The sequence below is a fragment of the Rhea pennata genome, chromosome 1, assembly GCF_028389875.1.
Source record: "Rhea pennata isolate bPtePen1 chromosome 1, bPtePen1.pri, whole genome shotgun sequence".
NCBI classification, from domain to species: domain Eukaryota; kingdom Metazoa; phylum Chordata; class Aves; order Rheiformes; family Rheidae; genus Rhea; species Rhea pennata.
Window position 1 is genome coordinate 78,570,227 of NC_084663.1, and position 18,648 is coordinate 78,588,874.

The 18,648-nt window shown below is 38.3% G+C and overlaps 1 long non-coding RNA gene across 12 annotated transcripts in view; it reads left to right on the forward strand.

The window, feature by feature from the left end:
- Window positions 1–18,648, forward strand: part of LOC134149436 (uncharacterized) — a 206,769-nt gene that overhangs the window by 168,548 nt on the left and 19,573 nt on the right. For 11 of the 12 annotated variants that reach the window (XR_009960419.1, XR_009960416.1, XR_009960424.1 and 8 more), the window contains one exon: window positions 8,924–9,084. The exons of the other annotated variant lie outside the window; for it this stretch is intronic. This is a non-coding gene — a long non-coding RNA (uncharacterized LOC134149436). The remainder of the gene's footprint in view (window positions 1–8,923; window positions 9,085–18,648) is intronic. 12 annotated transcript variants of the gene reach the window in all.

The following is an 18,648-nucleotide window of genomic DNA, read 5'->3' on the forward strand; positions in this document are numbered from 1 at the left end:
CTCTGATCCAGTTGCCTGAAGGAATGAGAGAAGGAGTTGGTCATGCCTGGACTCCTGTGAGACCACAGCAAGAATCCAGTCCAAATGGGAACTCGAGGCTGTTTCACTGCCACTGCCATCACCGCTGCCTCCACTTCTGTCTGCAATTGGATCAGAGTTCACAGTTTATACAAAATCCTTTTCCAGGAAAGGAATTTATCATTAAACAGATTTGGAGGGGAAAAAACCCTTCCCCCAACCTATTACATTAAAGGAAAGCTCATGTCCACATATTAAAGCCTTTCCCAGCTCGCTGTTGTTAACAGCTATACTTTTCCGTCAGGAGCCCTCCAGTGGTATATAACCAAAGAGGACAGAAACATGGGAGACAGAACATTCAGGGATGATAAGTCCACAAATTAAATCTCAGCTGACAAGAGCCTATTGTAAAGGAGAGTTTCGAGAGCCTGACCAATGTGCTGTTTTCTTTAGCCATTTCATGAAAAAAAAATCAGTCTGGTCTTGTTTATGAATACTGCTCGATGGCATAAGTGTCTTCTGACTTTGCATTACAAATAAGTTGTTAAAAAATGATAAAGATTCAAGAGAAGCAGGCTGTTGTGCATTCAAATGTATTTCAAACTCTTCTCCCTCAAACGCTGAGTAGCGCTTGCTCAGACTGTTACAAAACACAAGTATTCCCTGTACTGTCCAAGGCCTGAGTTCATATTGCAGAAGTGAATTTTTTACCTCTTTCCACAGGAATATACCAGCTAAATTTGTGTGATGTAGAAAATATATAGGTGCTGGAATACTTTCATCTGGATATAGCCTGAAATCTTTCATTTATTTGGAAATACATGTGTAACATAGTATTTTAAAGTTTCAGAACACAATTGCAGAAGAATGAAAGTTTTTTGATTAATGCAGACAGCTCAGTTCTTGTAGGGAAAATAGGAATAGCTAGAAAATGAGTGGGGCAATTAGCAAAAGTATATTTTGTGTACTTTTCCAACTAAGATACAGCAGGATTTGGGAACGTTTCTTTTAATCCATCATGTTAGTCTAATCCACTGGGAACTCATTTTGCAATTAAATATGCCAAAGCATTTATGATTTACAAAGAGGGAAAAAATACAAACTTTAAAAAATATCTTGTGTTTGATCTATTTGTCACTATGATAATATTGACAAAAGGCAAAAGAATGGCCTTCATTTAGCTTGTTATTGTTGGCTTGCTTTAATGCTTTCTTTTTAAGGGCAAACTCCCATTTAGATTAACTCTTTCACTGTTGTAAAGGAATGAAAGACTGAACCTCTGAACATAAGACTGCTCTAAAGAGTGACTCTAAACTAGGTAATCTGTATACGATTTCCTGCTTAGAAATATGTAATGCATCAGAAGAAACTTTTTAAAAGTAAAAAACATAATGTGGAATAGTTTATGTAGAATGTATGCTTCAAAATACCTTTGAAAAACAGTCTCCCATCTAAAATCCAAAACATGCTGTTAATTATGCACTTAAAAAAGTAATTCAGAAAATAAATACTTTATGAAAAAAAAGGAGTATTAAAAATCTCATGAACTCTTGAGTGCGCATGTGTAAAATAAGAGTCTATTTTCACTGTAGTGTTAACTGGAGGCCCAAGTCGGGTGTTACTAGTAACTCAACTTCAGTCACCTACAAAAAGTTCTGTTTTTGCAAAGTACTTTTCACCTGAAAAGCAAAGCTAGTCCATCAGGAGCCTGTTTCGAAGAACAAGTGCTACTGATGCTTGAATTGGTGATGCAACGGGAAAGTGGCAAGAGACTTCCAACTTGAGTTAACAGTCATGCTAATCCAGTCGTGCTGTGCTGCTAATGAAACCATTCTGGTGGCCCAAGTGCCGTTTTGTTGGTGCAGTTAATGTTGCACAAATGAGAACTGCCGCGACATTGAAGTCCATGCAGTTCTAACTGCATCTTCACAGTACTTACCCAGTGCTGGTTTGGGCCAGTGACCAGGGCACTGGAAACCCTATTGGCTGTGGCAGTACATCAGGAGATCAGCTTTTAAGGTAGATAAACTAGTCCATTGAAAACACCATGCTGCAGTGGGTAGGCTGCTGCTTATACTAGTCATGCTAGTTATTTTGAATCCCACTCAGGTAACTGAGAACTCAGTAAGGGTGACAGAAGAATGATTAACTAGCTCTAAGTTAGTGATGTTACGCCTGATGTTGCAGAGGAGGCATCTTCAACTGGAAGTTGAAGCTGTAGTCTCTTTGCAGAGAGGCAGGTATTACTGTTGTCATCCCTGAATTTTTAAGAGAAATTGCTAATTTGAAACATTGGTTCCATTAACTTCCTTTTGGATTAGCATTAATAATAAAACTAATTGTATTGTTATCACTGCAGTATCTGTGGAAGCGTGTTGGCCAGAAAGCCTGATGTTCAGAATGTCTGTTAGGATATTTAATTTCATGTCCCTTGTTCTTTGTGTGTTTTCTGTTGACTGTTAGTGGTCTGCTTAACTTTGTAGAATAAGTAGAAGTCACTCAGGCCGTCACAAAGCACACACATCTTTTTCTGAAAAACGGGTTTCATCCACTCTCAACTCACTGTAATAGACTCCTGTTGTTTTTGTAGCATTGATGTGATCCCTCTCTTGTAGAGGAAAAATAATACAGTTTGCTGCTGATCAATATGTGACACATTTTCATTGATGTGAAAATCTTTAACATTGCAAAATTAAGAGTCTAGTAACTTGTTCAGCCTATTTTTAAATGCCTATGCAGTGAAGCAGTCACCACTTCCCCTGGAGACGAGTGTGTTAATATTTATACAGCCTTACATACAATTATTGTCAAAATGATTTTGTTTTTATGTTCGACCTAATTTTTCTGTTTCATAACTTTTTACTACTTTAGTTTTAACACTACAGTAGTTTTAAGTAATTTTTATTTCACACTGATGCCAATATGCACTGGGAATTTGGAGAGTTAGCATTTCGGTCTATTTCCCTTAAGTTACATTTAAACTAAGCTGTTCAACTTTTCCTTCTCGGAATTTCCCACTAGGCTCTGGTTATTCATATTGGCCAATACAATTCTATGTCTCTGTAACTAGGACTAAACTTTAAAATTGCTTCTACAAGAAACTACGTTGGTCCTGCAAGGAGATATGTCCTTTGGCTTATCTGTGTAGTCTTGTTTAAAGACCATTCACTCAGAAGCACAGGATCTGCTGTCCTGTGGCACTTTACGAACCTTTCATCACTACCACACATCAGATTTTACCCGGTCCTTTGGCTTCAGTAGGTATACAGCTCTTAGCGTTTAAGAATGTATAATCGCAACACTAAACATTGTGTTCTACTTATTTTATTGGAGTCCCAATAAAAGAAAAAAATTTTGAGTGATATGCCATAGGGACATCAAAGGAAGTGATGGGCACAGGATGTGTTAGAAATAAAGCTTATAACAAGCAGTCAAGCTTGTGCTTAAGAGTTATGGAACAGGGTTGCTACTTCCATGCAAAATTCATTTGAAGTACCTAAAGGCAGGGAGGCAGAGTTCTTCTCTTTTTTTTCTCTCTTCCTCCCACCTCCCCCCTGGTTCTTTTTCTGTTGTATTATTTTGTATCTTTGGAGTTGGAGAGTGAATTTCTTTGTCTCAGGAACCTGCAGTATTTAAAATACAGAGGGGTATTGCTTTATTAAAACAATTCTTTTAGTTCTCATGGCAACTCAGCTTACATAAATGATGAAAAAGAATGTATGCAAAAAGATACATTAAGTCATAATGGTAAAACTTCTTAAAATAACAAGAAAGCATTCTGGGGGTTGTTGTTGTTGTAGTTGTTCATTTTATTCCAGATAGTTTTTGCAGCTTGAATATTACCCCAGTTCACAATCAGAAACCTACAGGGTTTGCATATTTGTAGCTCTAGCAATTTGACTCTCTCCTTTCTAAATACCCATTGAGCTTATCCATTAGGAAGTAGATTTACCAAAGGTGGATTCAAAACTGCCAACTATTTTTATGCCATTCTTCTCCAAAACTTGACTCAATCAGATAAGCAGCAATTACAGCATTAGGAACAGAGATGGCCTTACAATTTTGAAGAAGGTCACTGAGGAGAATTGTTCGAAGCCCTTTTATAGAAATGGTTAATTTTCTTACTACTTCCGTCTACTGAAGAATAACTGGAAGTCATCAGCTTGGTGGAGGCAGGGATGTGGAGTTAGGATCTGCATATAATTTTCAGCGTTTACAAGTGATTATGGAACAGTTCACCAAAGAAGTTGAACCCTAAAGGCCAAGACTATGCTGACAAAATCTAGTATTTTTTTCTCTTTCTCTACTGATTCAGTAATAGAATTAAAGGTAAAAAATACTAATACTTCCTTACTGCTCAAAATATTTACTGTGATTAAGACAAAATCTTTGTCTTAATATAGAATGTTATAATTAACATGTTTAATTTTCCATTTTATCCCCATTACCTGATTTTCAGTATCATTTTTAAACCTCTGTCATTTTTCTGTTGAGTTTTAATCTTTTATTCTCTTCTGTCTTTAATTATCTCTCGTTTTCCTTTCTTATCTTACCTTTCTCTTCTTTCCAGTTTCAGTCTTTCATTCTACTTTTGTTTCCCATGTGGTTATGTTGGTTTTTTTTGTTGTTTTCCCTTAGCCTATGTATGGACATTCCCACTTTCAGTACTAATAAGAAAAGCCCTTCCAAAATACAAATATTTTAAGTCCCCAATAAAATATGATTATTCCTGTTCTGAAGTAAGGCAAACTAATGCTGAGAGGTTCTTTGACTCTTGATCACTGTTTACTATGTAAGTAGTATTCTTCCATGCTTACTGCCCTTTCTTGCTGCTCTTCACTGTGACCAGAAGACCGTGATTGCTGGAGGTCTTCCTCATCCACTAGCTGACACCAAATAGCATGGACATTCACATTCACACATTAGTTGTGAACTAATATAATATCCTCTCACAAAAGCACTGAAAGTAACTACAAGCCATTTTTTCATGGGCCTTGAAAGCTTGTGCTTGGCAGTTGTAGAGCAGACCAAAAAGTGTCATTTGAAGAAAACTACTGCTTCAAGTCTTAAACCCATGTGATTGTTTTGCATTTTAATTCTAGTTCTCCCAGTTTAAGAGCTAGAACCAACTTCTTTTTCATTCCTCCCAGCTGTCAAAAGCAAGCTTAACCTTAACAGGTCTAGAAATGGGGCTGGATTTAGCCCAATACAACAATTTTGCCAGTGAGCATAGCCCTGCCTAATCTCTGGTAGTATATGTAGTTGCAAGAAGAGCAGTGGGCAGCCATGTTATCAAGCACTGTGCAGTCTATCTGTGGATACCTCACTTAGGTCGAACGTGTAATGAAACTGTGCCACTAATATACATGTTTGTAATGTTTGTATTTCAGTTAAAGTTGATCAGGAGGGTATGTGGATTTTTGGTTTGTCAAGTGGCAGCAGGTTAAATTCAATGTATTCATTTCCCAGGGGCTCACACTAACATTCTTATATCCTCTTTGTCTTGCTTCGTGCAAGTTTGCAGCTGCTTGATTCTGCTTTGAGTTTTGAGTTAAAAGGAAGCCAGCCACTCATTGTGAAATATTGCAGAAACCGCTGAACTTCACCTGGCTTTGCAAGGAAATCTTGTGAAACCACGAGTTTCCCACACTTCCAGTGTGAAGCCTTGTGTTAACTCGGGGCTTTTTCCTCCTGCCTTAGATCGGGCTTAGCTTAGCTCTGAAGGATCATGACCCTTAGGGAACTTTTTCATCAACTTTGGCATGTTTTCAAGTTTGTAACGAAACTTGGAACCAGACATCTTTCCACGATTTTGGGGTTTTGTAACAAAAGCAAAGCACAGTTATAATCAATGTAGCTTTTAAATCAGTGGTTTTAGAGATGGTTCGTAACCTTTGAACGTATAGTGTGCATGTTAAGCTTGGCAGACGTCCTGATTTTGGCAGCATTGTTCAAGTTTGGAAAGAGCTGTCGCACCTGTTTTCACTGCAGTCTGGTACTGCAGTCCAGTGGGGCTGCAGACTAGCCCCACTGGAGAAATATGGACCACTGCAAAATGGGTGTTTCAGGGAAATAGCAAGTCCGTAAAACACAGACAGTTATATTACACTGTAAGCCTCAGCCTTTGGTGGAGTGCCAAGGGATTGTGTAGCAGCTTGGTTTTTGAGACACTTCTGTCTGTGGGCTTGTGGAAGTGTGGACTGGAGTGAGACCTCCACCAAATGTTCACGGCATAGTAGAGATACCCGTCCTGGATAGCTCTGGCTCCATTGAGGGTTCACACCGTGGTAGTATTTCCCCTCCTGTACCTAAAATATACTACAGGTCTAGGTGGCCCAGACAAACCTCTCACTTCCTGAATCTCTTACTTGCTTGTACGGGAAGGCTCAGTCTGTAACTTGGAAATCTAGTGTTAGTGGTAGATGTGTCACAGTCGTATGTAAACTGTATGTTAAAATTCTAGCTTTCCTGAGAAAATTTTGCCCTGCTGTCTCCCAGGGCTCAGAATTGCTTTCTTTCAACTCAGTCCAGCAAACCAGCTTCCCTCCATTTACTGCCAGGAGATAAATTTTCAAAATAAACTCTGCCAGACAGTTTTTCCAGGTAGCTGCTTCACTGAGCCACCTGCACGCTAGGCATGGTTACCTAACTTTTGGCTTTGAGTGGCAGCCTTTTCTTGCCATTCAGCTGGTCGTCTTTCTTTTGCCCGAGTCTCCTGGTCTGGTTTGTTGACTGTCGAGTAACAGTGTCGTACTGGAGTCTGAGCTGATGTTAGAAGAGAGAAGTGGGAACTGAACTGCTTTGCTTTTGCCCAGTCTCTGCTGATGTCAGTGGAACTATGCAGAGCCTGTGTCTTCGGTGTGCCCATGTAGTTACTCCCTAGCTGTTTCACTTGTGTAAATTATATATTGTAAACCTTTATAACCAGAAATATATTAATAATCTGATTTTTTTCATAGTGTAATTTCAGAATGTGTTTCTCCTTGTATCACAGCTCCCTTTCCAAACATAGCACTAGCCCAGCCTTCTTACTTCTTTCGTATCGTTAAATAAATGTGAGCAAAAATTGCTCATCAGAAATCCCCACTTTTGATTTATAGGAGGGTGACAAATACGTAGTTTTTCTGTGTTCAAATTTGTTACATTTTTTGTTTTCTTTCTCCTGAGGGAATAGTGTAGAAATGTCTGACTCTTTAAACCTGAAATTTGGAAGGTACCTGAATCTTTAGTAAGTAACATGTGCTTTGCAGTTTTTCCTCAAGATTTGCATATTTGCTTCTTAAGATGCATCAGTTGCTAATAATTTGAGGAGCAGTCTGGTAGGCACATAATTTTAAAAAATATGCTTTTTAATTCTTGAGGGTTTATGCTTTCATTAGCTACAATATTACTTTGCTCTGCTTTTACAGTTCCTGTCTTATTTTGCGTTAGATACCTAAATTTGGATGAAAAGTTACCTGCAGGGATAGAGGTAGATTCTGTTCCTCACATGTTCATGGGCTGGTTTTGGTGAAAGTGTGTTAAAAGCTATACTGAAAACGGTCAAGCTCCTGGAGCCGCAACAGAAAACATTAGTGTTTGGACTTGGAGAGAGGAATGTGCAAGATTATAATGACTGAGCCACTGTCAATAGGTGGTCTTGAATCCATATGGCGTGCAGGGAATAGGGTGCCAAAGTGCCTGTGCTGGGATTGGTGAAGAACTGCACTCACTTAAGTAAAAGCATTCGAAAAGGGAAACGCTGGAGTGTATTTTACCCGAATGGGGGCATAAAATGGGGTCCGGTTGCTTCTCAGTGTGGCTTTGTCATAAATTTACTGCAAGATAAGGTGAAGAGTTTGCTTAAAAGCACAGCATCTTGGTGTTACACAAAGTGCTTGTTTTCTTTCAGCGCATTCCCATTGTTCTGCTGAGCTTTTAATGAGACAGTTACAAAATGTCTGCCTCGTTCTTACCGCCATTTTGTGGCCGATTATTGGATAATGAAGGCTGTGAGAAACAGCAAATAAACAGTGTGGCACGGAGGCAATTTCAAAAGGAATACGAAATCTGCATGTTTTATTTAGATGCTTAATTGTTGCCGACTGGCTGCATTTAAACAAGTGGCTTCCCAGCGTCTGGAAGAAGCCCAGCTCCTGAATTGGAGGAGCTGACCTTGGGTAGGTGCCATCAACTGTTCTTTCCTACTGGCATGACGGCACTGCTGGCAGGGTCTCCCGGGAGCTGCTGTCACTAGCCCCAGCTCTGAGCCAGAACCTGCCCATGTGGTGCCGTGCCCCCAAATTACAGGAGTAAGTCCTTCTGTGTATTATCTTAAGCCGCCTTTCATAGCCAACAGTGGTTCTAGAATATAGGTGATACTTAAAAATAAGAACCTTCAAAATAGCTGTAACTAAGCTTTGTCCATAAAGCAAGCATCAGTAAAGTTATATGCAATATTTATGTAATTCTATACATAATTTTGTGTTAAAAAAGGAGGGGGCAGTGGAATGGCTTGCTTTCTGCACACTAAAAATGTACTATGGGAATTAAAAGGATACCTTGGAATTGCTACTGTGGTCCTATGGGCAGGTACTAGTTGTGTGTGAAGAATGAACTTAGTGGCATTTGCTTGCTTGCTTTATAAAAAAAACTGCCCTTAGTGTGTAGAATATGGGCAAGGGGGATGGGGAAAGGTGCTTCACATTCACAGTAGGATGTGGATTCGAAGCTATTTAAATTTCTGCCCTGTCTTAATAATCCCAGTATCAGAACAGTACTTCCATTTTTAAAATGCAATCAGTCACTTTCACTAAGGTCTCACCCTTAGTGCCAGACACCTCAGAACACTGTATGTACAGTAGTGAAAATAAAGCACATGAAACTACATCTTCAGAATCACTCTGCTTTCCTGTCTTTCTCCTAGGTATGTGTACGATAAAATCTCAAAGCTGCAAGCAAAGTCTGGGATTACGTAACAGGAAGTTCTCCAAACACAGCAGCTTGCCATGTAAGGAGAGCTGGCCTAAGCAGAGTGAGGAGGGACAGAGCAATTGTGCCTGAGTACAAGACCTCTGCGAAAATACAGTATGTGCTGGACTTCCTTGGGTTGCATTGGGTTATGTTGCTGGCTTTTGGGGCAGGAGTTGTATACAGTTGCTTAGAATTTCTTTGAAGAGAATTGCATTAAAAATTGCTTCCTTCTGCTTTCCTTCGTGAGAGAGCTTCCTATGTCTGGCCTGCTCATTCAGAAAGCTGTTCGTATAGATCTGGCATTGGCTGTTAGGCAGTTCAGGTTGAGTTTCTCACTCTGTCACAGTGCTTAAGTGATTTGCATGAAAGCACACAAGTTCCTTTGTACATATGTTCTTCACCTGCAAAATAAGGATTAATTCTTCCTTATCATTAGGGTTTTATAAATTACTTTGAAGATCTCCCAATGTGCTACAAACATACCTGCTAAGAGTAAACTCCATCACTCAGTCATTTTAAAGATGGACTAACTGTGAGGACTGTTAACATAACCGAAATCTAAAAATACCACTCAACACCATATTCCAGTGAACTGACAACAGTGAAAGCATACCTCTTTTAAGTGTATTACCTGTATGTTCACTTCTATGTAAGAGTGAGCTTTTTCTCAGGTCACTTATTTTCTGAGACTGGCTGTCATTCAGTGTATTGATCAAAGGCTTTGCTTTCATTAAAGGGTCAAGAAGAGACTGTGATGTGTTTTCAGTTGTCCGGCTGGGAAGTTGATGCACTGGATCATCTATCTTTTCATTGTCTCTTTAGATTCTTGTCAGGCCAAGAGTTTTCCATGTGAGCAGGCCTCTGTGTCTGCAAAAATCATTCCCAATTTGTATTAGGTCTCTCTTAAGTACTCTTATGATCAAAACTAAGCTCTTTCATCTGCTGCGTTTGGGGAGGTTTTTTGTTTCTGAAGAATAGTTGTAGACAGAGATGTCTTTTTCTCATTTACACAGTTACTATCATTGCTCTGTGTTGTTCAAATGTCAGCAGTATAGTGTACTTTGCATACTAAGCATGGGGAGTTTCTTAAGTAGAGCTGACTGCATGTATGTGTTGCACCCATTGTTGTCCATGAACAGTAAGGACAACCCATGGATTTACATGGAATTGACTGCATCTAGGGAAGTAGGAGCAAAGCTGCCCAGTTTGTGAATCCCATTATTGTCTTAGGTGCCAGCATGGTGGTAGTTCTGGTTGTACAGGTAGAGCAGAAGTCCAAAACTTTGGCATCTTCGGCAATGCAAGCACAATTCGGGGCAGGCAAGGGTTCTGAGATCTCATTCTTTAATGTGAGTGCCTAATTCCATTAAAACCTCACTTTAAATGATTATGGACTTCTGTGGGCTCGTGTCTTCATTATCATTCTAGTCTTAATATTTGAAAACAAGTAAGTCATTCTCTGTTCCAAATCATCTCCTATGAATTGTTAATTAATTTCAAAAGTTCCAAAAGTACTCAATGTAAAGCAAGTTCACTTGAGATAAAGTTAGCGGGAAAGAAGCGGATGATCTGGACTCAGATCATTGGTTACAGAGATAAGACTTCTGCTTTTTTATTCAGTTCTCTGAAGGTGTAACTAGGAGTTAATAAGGTTTGCTTTCCTCTTAGAGAAGACCATTTTTTCCTCAGTGTCTCAAATCTCAGTTCCTTAAGGGTTTTAAAGGGATTTTTCTATTAGTTCCAAAGAACCACCTTGGAACTACATGGCAGCTTATGATAGTACTTTTTAGCCTTATATGTTCGTAACTTTAACAGCATGTTTTTGCAATTTTTACGTATAAAGACATCCTTCCTGGGGAAATCTGCCTCAGCAAGCCTAATATGAATGGTCTTTTGCCTTTCTGATAAGCCATATCGTAGTGTCTTAAAAGATTTTGTTTTAAGTAGCAATAATGAGGAATTTTGTGTTTATCTGTGGTAGCGAGGGATCCATTCTTCTCATTATACATTCCATTTTAATAGTCAGCAGGCTTATTTGGCTGCTTCGTTGAGATGAGTTTGCATTGTTGATATTGGCAAAGCAGCTATATGGGGTTCCACACACAGTTGTTGCAAACACTATTTGCTGGTGGAATGATCCAGAGCAAACACCTCTTTTGGCAGAGCTTTGTTGCCATCTATTTTTAGTTGAGGTCTGGACACCTACTCTTGCACATCAGATTACTGTCTATGAGCTTCCAAGAGGGTGGCTTATACATAGGTACTCAAAGAAGAAAAGAAAGTTTTTATATAGCAACCAGAGTGTTTGAAGGTTAGTTGTCCACATACACCTTCTGTCATCTGCCTTCATCTCATTCATGTAATGTCAGAGATTTATTTTGTTGTGACACAGAAAGATTAGTGGGACTTGTACTGTCCTTACTGTTATCCACATGGCACAGGGGAGGAGCGCATACAAACTTCAGAGGACAATGCTGGCCAGCCTATTCCAGTTCTAAGGTAGCCGAAGTGATGTGCTTTTAACAATACAGCATACGTATGGACAATGCATCCAATTACCGAACAGTTAAATAACATTCCTTTTTGATCTCAGCTGAGATCTTTAGCTTTCCGATAATTGTAAGAAGGTTTCTCACACTAAATGATAGGGGAGTGGAAAGGATGAAACACTGTGTTGATTCCTTGTAATTTTGCAGTCTCCATTTCTGTGATATTCAGTGATTTTGATGCTCATAATTCTTTTATAATTTACTGCACATTTGTACATCAGATACATATATAAGTATATGTGGTTTTAGTACATCATACATAAATACCTGTGGTATAAGTGAAAGTCTTAATAGGTCTCTTAGTAGGATATGTTGTGGCTATATGTTTTAAAATTCACCTTAGAGTTTCATGCATTGCTTTCATCATCAGGAGAGGATAGACTATCTGAATATACTGATATATATCAGTATATATATGAGTATAACATAGTTTGATTTGTATTTGGAGCCTCTTCTGAAAAGGAAAAGTTGGCTATTGGAAGGGCATAGCACTCAAAAGGTTAAATTGCCTTTGAATTTTTTGCAGTGCTGTTTATGCAAAGAGTATTGTGTATTTACCACAAAATTGTTTGAAGCTCAAAAATACATAGAACATCCATGAAAAATCTCAGTTTCTTTCATGAAGGTTCTTGGGTTTGCTGTGTACTTGCCTTTTGGAATTTTTGAGTAAGAGCTTTCTCCTCTGAATGTGGATTGCAAGTTTTGGCAAGCATTTTGCAAGCGTTAGCTTGCACAGTGTTTGGAGGCTCAGCAGGCCTCTGTAGATGAATAGTGACTGGGAACATAAGCTAGTGCCAAGTGAATGGCCAGCTTTCATTCCTTTCCCATACGTAATGTCAAAGGATCAGAACTGATCAAAACATTTTTTTAAACAAAGCTGTAAAAATTGCAGTATCTATGTTTTCAGAATCAGTAAGGCTTCAACATCAGCTGTGTTAGACTTCATGTGGTGATGACATTTTATTTGGTTATTTTCTTGTCTGATTATTTGCTCTTTGTCATTGCTTGACCCAAGTCATTAATTTAAAATATTTTTAGGAAAAAAAAAGAAACACCAGTATTTTAAGACTGTTACCATTTTTTGCTCTTGATGTTAGACACACATTTTCTTATAGCAAAAAGCATTTTTTGCTTCTGCTTCATCAGGTCACAGTTATGATAACGTGTTTGGCTTGAGTAGATGCATATTACAAGATCAACGCTGATATCCAGCTATGGCTATAAATCTTCAAAAAGTATTGTGCATTTTATGTCAGTCTGCCTGTTTAGAGGGATCATTTTTGGATAATGCACCATTCTTTGGGCCCATGTATTATTAGGGGAGAACATAAAAATGAATTCTCTGTGTATTCTTGTATGCCTTATTGAAGAATCTGTGTGTGTTATGTTCCCATCTTATTCTAGGTATTATGAAATAATCTAGTTTACTTACTTTATCATTCATCATCCAATATGGATAGTTGAATTCATGACAATCCTAGTCATCCTTTCTACTATAATATTTGTCAATTATGTTTATATTTGAAAGATACTAGTTTTTCCTTCATGAATTACTAAATAGGTGAGTGTTATAGTTGTTATTCACAGCTTAGATGATTCATTATTAATAGAATGTGGTATTCTCTTCTTAAATAGGCTGTTTATTTACAACTCTCAACTTTGCAGCTGTCTTTCCATTGACTATGATTTGGAATTTGTTTGTTTTTAGCAGCTAAGGATCTTTCTAGCAAAAATTATTAGTGATCCACAACCAAACTTTGCAGGTTCTTGGTTTTCTACCAGCCTAGCCTTTTGTATAGACATTAGCTCCCTTTGGAGGAGCCAGATTAGCTGCAAAAGGCAAAAGACTAGAATGTCCTTACTCAGCAAGTCTGAGAGACCTTGCACTGAATCTTTGAGTTTACAAATAAACTCACTTGAAAATTTTCGGTGAAAGTTTGTTTACAGTTGTAATTAAAGTATTGTATATTCATAATGTTTTATTCTAGACAGGCTCAGTCTGTCATGAATGTAATAAACCAGCCAGCCCATCCAACTGACAACTGTGCACTTTCAAGATTTCTAGCAACTGAAGAGTATGTATCTGGGTGGCAGGGGTTGTAATACCCCAGTGCATTGATATTAATATTCTTAGAAGAGAAATTGCTCCACTGCAGACTTAGCTGCATTCCAGCTTACCATCTACATTTTATTTAAGAGGATGTAGCTTTTTTGTTTACTTTTATATACATGCTTTCTGTGCACTGTTGATGCTGCAACACATGAAAATCAGGAAACTTGAATATTAACATTTCCACAGCACAGTAAAGGTTGCATAAAATGTGTGTTTAGCAGCATGACTAGTATCCAAAAGTGATGCATATACAGTATATGGGCAAGGAAACATTTTAATGTTGCTAGGGGAACTGAACCTTTTAGATTTCCTAGGTTTGTATATTTAAACATTCAACATTAGCTTTGCATGAATTCTGGATTCTTTTGGTTGGTATTCTTCCTTGCTTGCTTGCTTGCTTATGTATTTTACAGGCTCTAATCTTCTGGCCACAATAGAGCAGATAGAATTACGTGATGTTGAGAACCTTGTTAATTTTATGGCCCATTTTTGCATGGAGATCAGTTTTTATTTCCCCTCACACTCTTTATCCTTGATTCAATTGTCAGCAAGGTTTACTGAGCAAAAACACTGGATGTATTATGGTAAGAAATCTAATCAATGCAGTACCAAGGGACAGTCCTTCAGAATCCTCCCTGATGGCTGCGAGCCAGCCTAGAGGTTACTATGAGGTTACTCTGTCTGACATTAACCAAAATACCCTTCTACTTCTGAAAAGGCTGCCGACAGCCTTGTGCATGTGTAACAGAAGCCTTGTTAATATAAGCTCCCAATATATATACACCTGTTTTGCTAGCCCCCAGCACAGAGCCTGTGTTTCCTATTTTAAACACTTTGCATGGCTGTCTACATTCCCTTCTGTCTGCAGTTGTTCTAGTGCGGTACTGCACAGCAGCTCGTATGCAGTACCTCCAGGGAATGTAGAAGGCTAAATAAAGTTGTGGCAGATGTCAGCAGTCTTTGCCAACCACTAATTTTCAAGTTAGGTAGTTGGAAAGATTCATTGACTAATCCAGACTTTGTGATACACAAGTAACCTCATAAATGCATAGCTTTATTAAGTATGCATTTCTTTAACATGCTTGCCCCTTTAACAAGTAGTGGTGCAGGAAACTGAGAGACATACATGTGGGAGATCTTTATTTGATTGGCATAGGTCTTTCTGCTGCCTTCCCCCCCAAACCCCAACTTCGCTCTTCTTAGAGTTCAATTCTTTGAAAGATACAGCACCTCCTTAGGGCTCTTACCTGATTTGGCTATGAGTTCTAATAAATCATTTGACAACAAAGTTCCTTTTAGCCAAACTTTTCCCCTTTTATGAAATACTTATTCAGCACATTCCAGAATCTGTTTTTAGCTCAAGAAGTTACATATTTTCTTTGCTAAAGACAAGAAAGGATGGAAAGATGTATCGAGTACAATTGCTGATTCAGTGCTAGAGCAAAACCTTAACAAAGCCACTGAGCCATGTTTTTTGGGTTACCTAGCTTGTTTTTCCTGACTGATGTGCTAGGAATGATTTGTGTCATTCTGACAGACCCTTGCTGTATATAATACAAAGGAGTAGTAAGTTTGCTTAACACAGCTCTCAAGGACAGTACATTGTTCCCACCAGCCAGGGGAAGCAAGTCCAAAGATGCTGTGAACCAGTGCTGTTCTGGTGCCATCATCTAAAACCCAGCAAGGTGCTCTTGGCATCGCTCGTGATCACAGGGGACACCATCTAGTAGCTGTGTGGGTCTTGTTACCTCATGTGTGGAGATGAATTTCTGTCAGCAGGCACATCTGCTAATTCGTTCAGAGTTTTCATAGTTGTTTTCACAATGCACACTTGTCTGTGTCCTATTTTTGTTTCCAAAGCCTTTTCCATGGAAATGTACAGTCAGGTATGAATGCTAGCTACCTAGATATTAATGACTAACAATGGCCAGTATTTCTGCTCTGAAGCGTGCTGCAGTGAATCAAGAGAGAGGCACTGAAGGAACTGAATTAGCTATACTTCGGCTTTAGCACTTCTGCATCTGTGGCTGTGATCTTTTTGTTCTTCTATGGTTATGGTAACTCCTTGCAAATGTGAACTGTTTAGTATTCCTCCTGTACTTGCTTGGAGACAGATAGTTGTAAAATGTTTGTAATCTTTAGGTAGGAAGTGCTCTATTATTATTTGTAAAATAGACTAGGTACAAAAAATAAAATTGGAGCTTTTTGTATGTGAATAGTTTTAAAACAGACTTGTCTCTTCCATCGCTTTTCTGAATTGTTTTCCATTTTCTCCTCCTCTTTTTTTGATGAAATTGTACTTACTGAGTAGGATTTTCAAGTGCATTGAACAAGCTTCTCATTGCTCTGATGAAAGTTACTGACTTTAGTTGGAACAGATACAGTTTTTTGAAAGTCCTCCTCCTTAGGATAAGCTTTAAATGGAGAACTGGTCGATACTCTCTTGTTCTATGGTTACATCCTCCCTCTTCTTGGGCCCTGTGTTTTCTTTGTATTAATACTTTAATATATAAGTGTGTGAATGGAATAAAATGTTTTTTTCTGGGAAGTGATTTTATTTAAGAAAGAATAGGCAGTAAGAAAATCTCTGAACTGACCAGCATGCACTGAGTCATCTTGCCTATGGGATTGTTGTTAACTATCTGGGGCTTTTTTCTTAAGTGATAATAATACAACAAACCATAAATGAATAGAATGTTGCATCTTAACCATACTTTTCATTGAGTAACAACCCCTCTTTAATGATTATTTCAAGAATCGCCATTCATATTTTGCTTACAGAGCTAAAGCAGGCAGAAAGCATGATCAAATTTAAAAATTGTGCCTGACATAAGAATCACTGCTGAGCTATGGGGAAAAGTTGGCTTTGTCCATCAAGTAGATTGGGCATAATTTTGTGAGATCAACTACAGTAAATGTACAAAGCAGTGTAGGCACAAATGAAATCTTTTGGTTTCATGTAAGTCACATGCAGGGTCCTCTGGAGGATAGTGCCTGAGAGTGCTTTCAGCCAGAATGAGAAAATATCCTCTTTTTTTTTTTAAGACAATTCATTTATTTTCTTTCCTGTCATGTGGTTTCCATTCCTGCCCAGGTTCTTACTAATACATTTTCACCAAATATGAAAGGGCTTAATCCAGAAACTATTCATAGACAGCACTTTCCTAAGATAACTAGTGGTGCCCAAGGGAGCCTGCCACTTCATAGAGAACCTACTTCAGCACCGTCCCCTGCATTTTAGTTGGGTGCATCCGTGAAGAGTCAGTCATGGGAATGCAGTTTGACCACAAATGGTGTTTGCTGTCTTTTGGATGTTCTCTTATTTTCACCGAGATTATCTTGAACAGACGTACAAGAAATGAGATACAGTCTTTCAAGATATATTTAGGAGATATTCTCTGCCTTTCTTAAAAGCTGAATAATGTTCTACAAAGCTGAAAAATAAGAATATTAGACCCTGAAACCTAACATTGAGGTTATCAGACTCTTCAGGGAGCTCAAATCAGTCTTTTGTGGAATCAGACTCCTATTTTAAGTTAGCAAGTATTAACCATTTTAAAAGAATATAACTCCAGTCTGGTCGTGATTGCAGAGGCAGTATCTCAGTATTTGCTCCCACAGACCTGTACTTCCAGTTGTGTTTAGGTTTTTTAATAGAAAATGCTTTAGTCTGTGTGAAACAGGAATGATCATTTTGACTCTTTTTACATCAGTGCTCTTAGTTGGGTAAGCAGAGGAATTTTTTAAATATCCTTAGCCATACTTAATTTGAAACAAGACTTTTTCTATGGGAAGAGAATCTACAACAGTGTGACTCTGTGATATTTTGCTGTGAAATACTAGTCTTTAAACCTGGTTGCTATAAGCTATATGAGCACTGTGAATATACATCCAAAAAGGAAACCTCTCTCTGCAAAGAACTACTCAGAGCAAGAGCTTTTACTTCTTCATAGGAATTTGCTGCTAATTTCAGGTCTCAGGGTTTTCCTGTAAAGGAAAGCACGTTTTCAGTCCATCATCACAGATTTAATGGCACATCAGGTGACAAACACAGGAAACTTTGAATGTGAGAGAGGAAAAAAGATAAAACTCCTCAAGAAAGAAAAGTCAGCAGTCTGACAGGTATGAGGAGACAAGAAGGATATGTGAAAGTTGTGAAAATTTGCACACTACTCCACTTACAGCTCCTTCAAAGTTAGGGCTGCTGTATGGAGGAAATAAATCATGTAAAAGTAGGACAATGGATTTCCACCTTCTGAAATCCAGCTAAAAAGTAATGTAAATTGAAACTTTCTGCTCTTGGAGGCAAGTCCTCAAAAGTACTTGCATGTTACTCTTCAAGGGGCTGAAAAAAACAGCAATGGGGTTTTGGTCAGTTTTGTAATTTTTTTTAAAAATCAATTAGAAGGGCAAACCACGTCTTGTTTACATTACACTCATAAAAACACAGCACAAAGAGGAAGCCAAAAGCTCACTGTACTGAGACATGTCATGGTAAAAGGGTTTCTTTCACATTTTGGTGACTTATACCTTTGGCCTTCAAAATTGTTTACTCAGGTAAAGCTAGAAGAGTTTCACTAATTTCTACTATGAGCCATTAATTCTTGAGGTTATCTTTAGCAACCTTTTTTCATGCTTTGAATTTGTGAAGAACTACTAGCTCTGGGACTTCATCTAAAACTAACTGTAGACTCACTTAACTATGTCAGTGTGCAGGTATTAAATGCAGTGGACAACTCTCTGTTCTAGATAGCATTATTGTGTATTCTCTGGCTCTCAGGCTGTATCACTGTAGTGTTTCAAATACTTTAGTTAATGTACTTCTGCTCTTTGGCTGATCTCTTTGGTGTTCCTCGCAGCACTAATGCAGTTCTGCTAAAGAAGGTAATATTTGTTGATCAGAGAACAAAAGATTTTGATGTTAAGTGAGGTCCCAATTTAGAACAGTACATAAGCACATTTTATTTGAATCTCATGCCTTCATGTATATCTTTCCAAGTTTAGCATGGGCTTAGT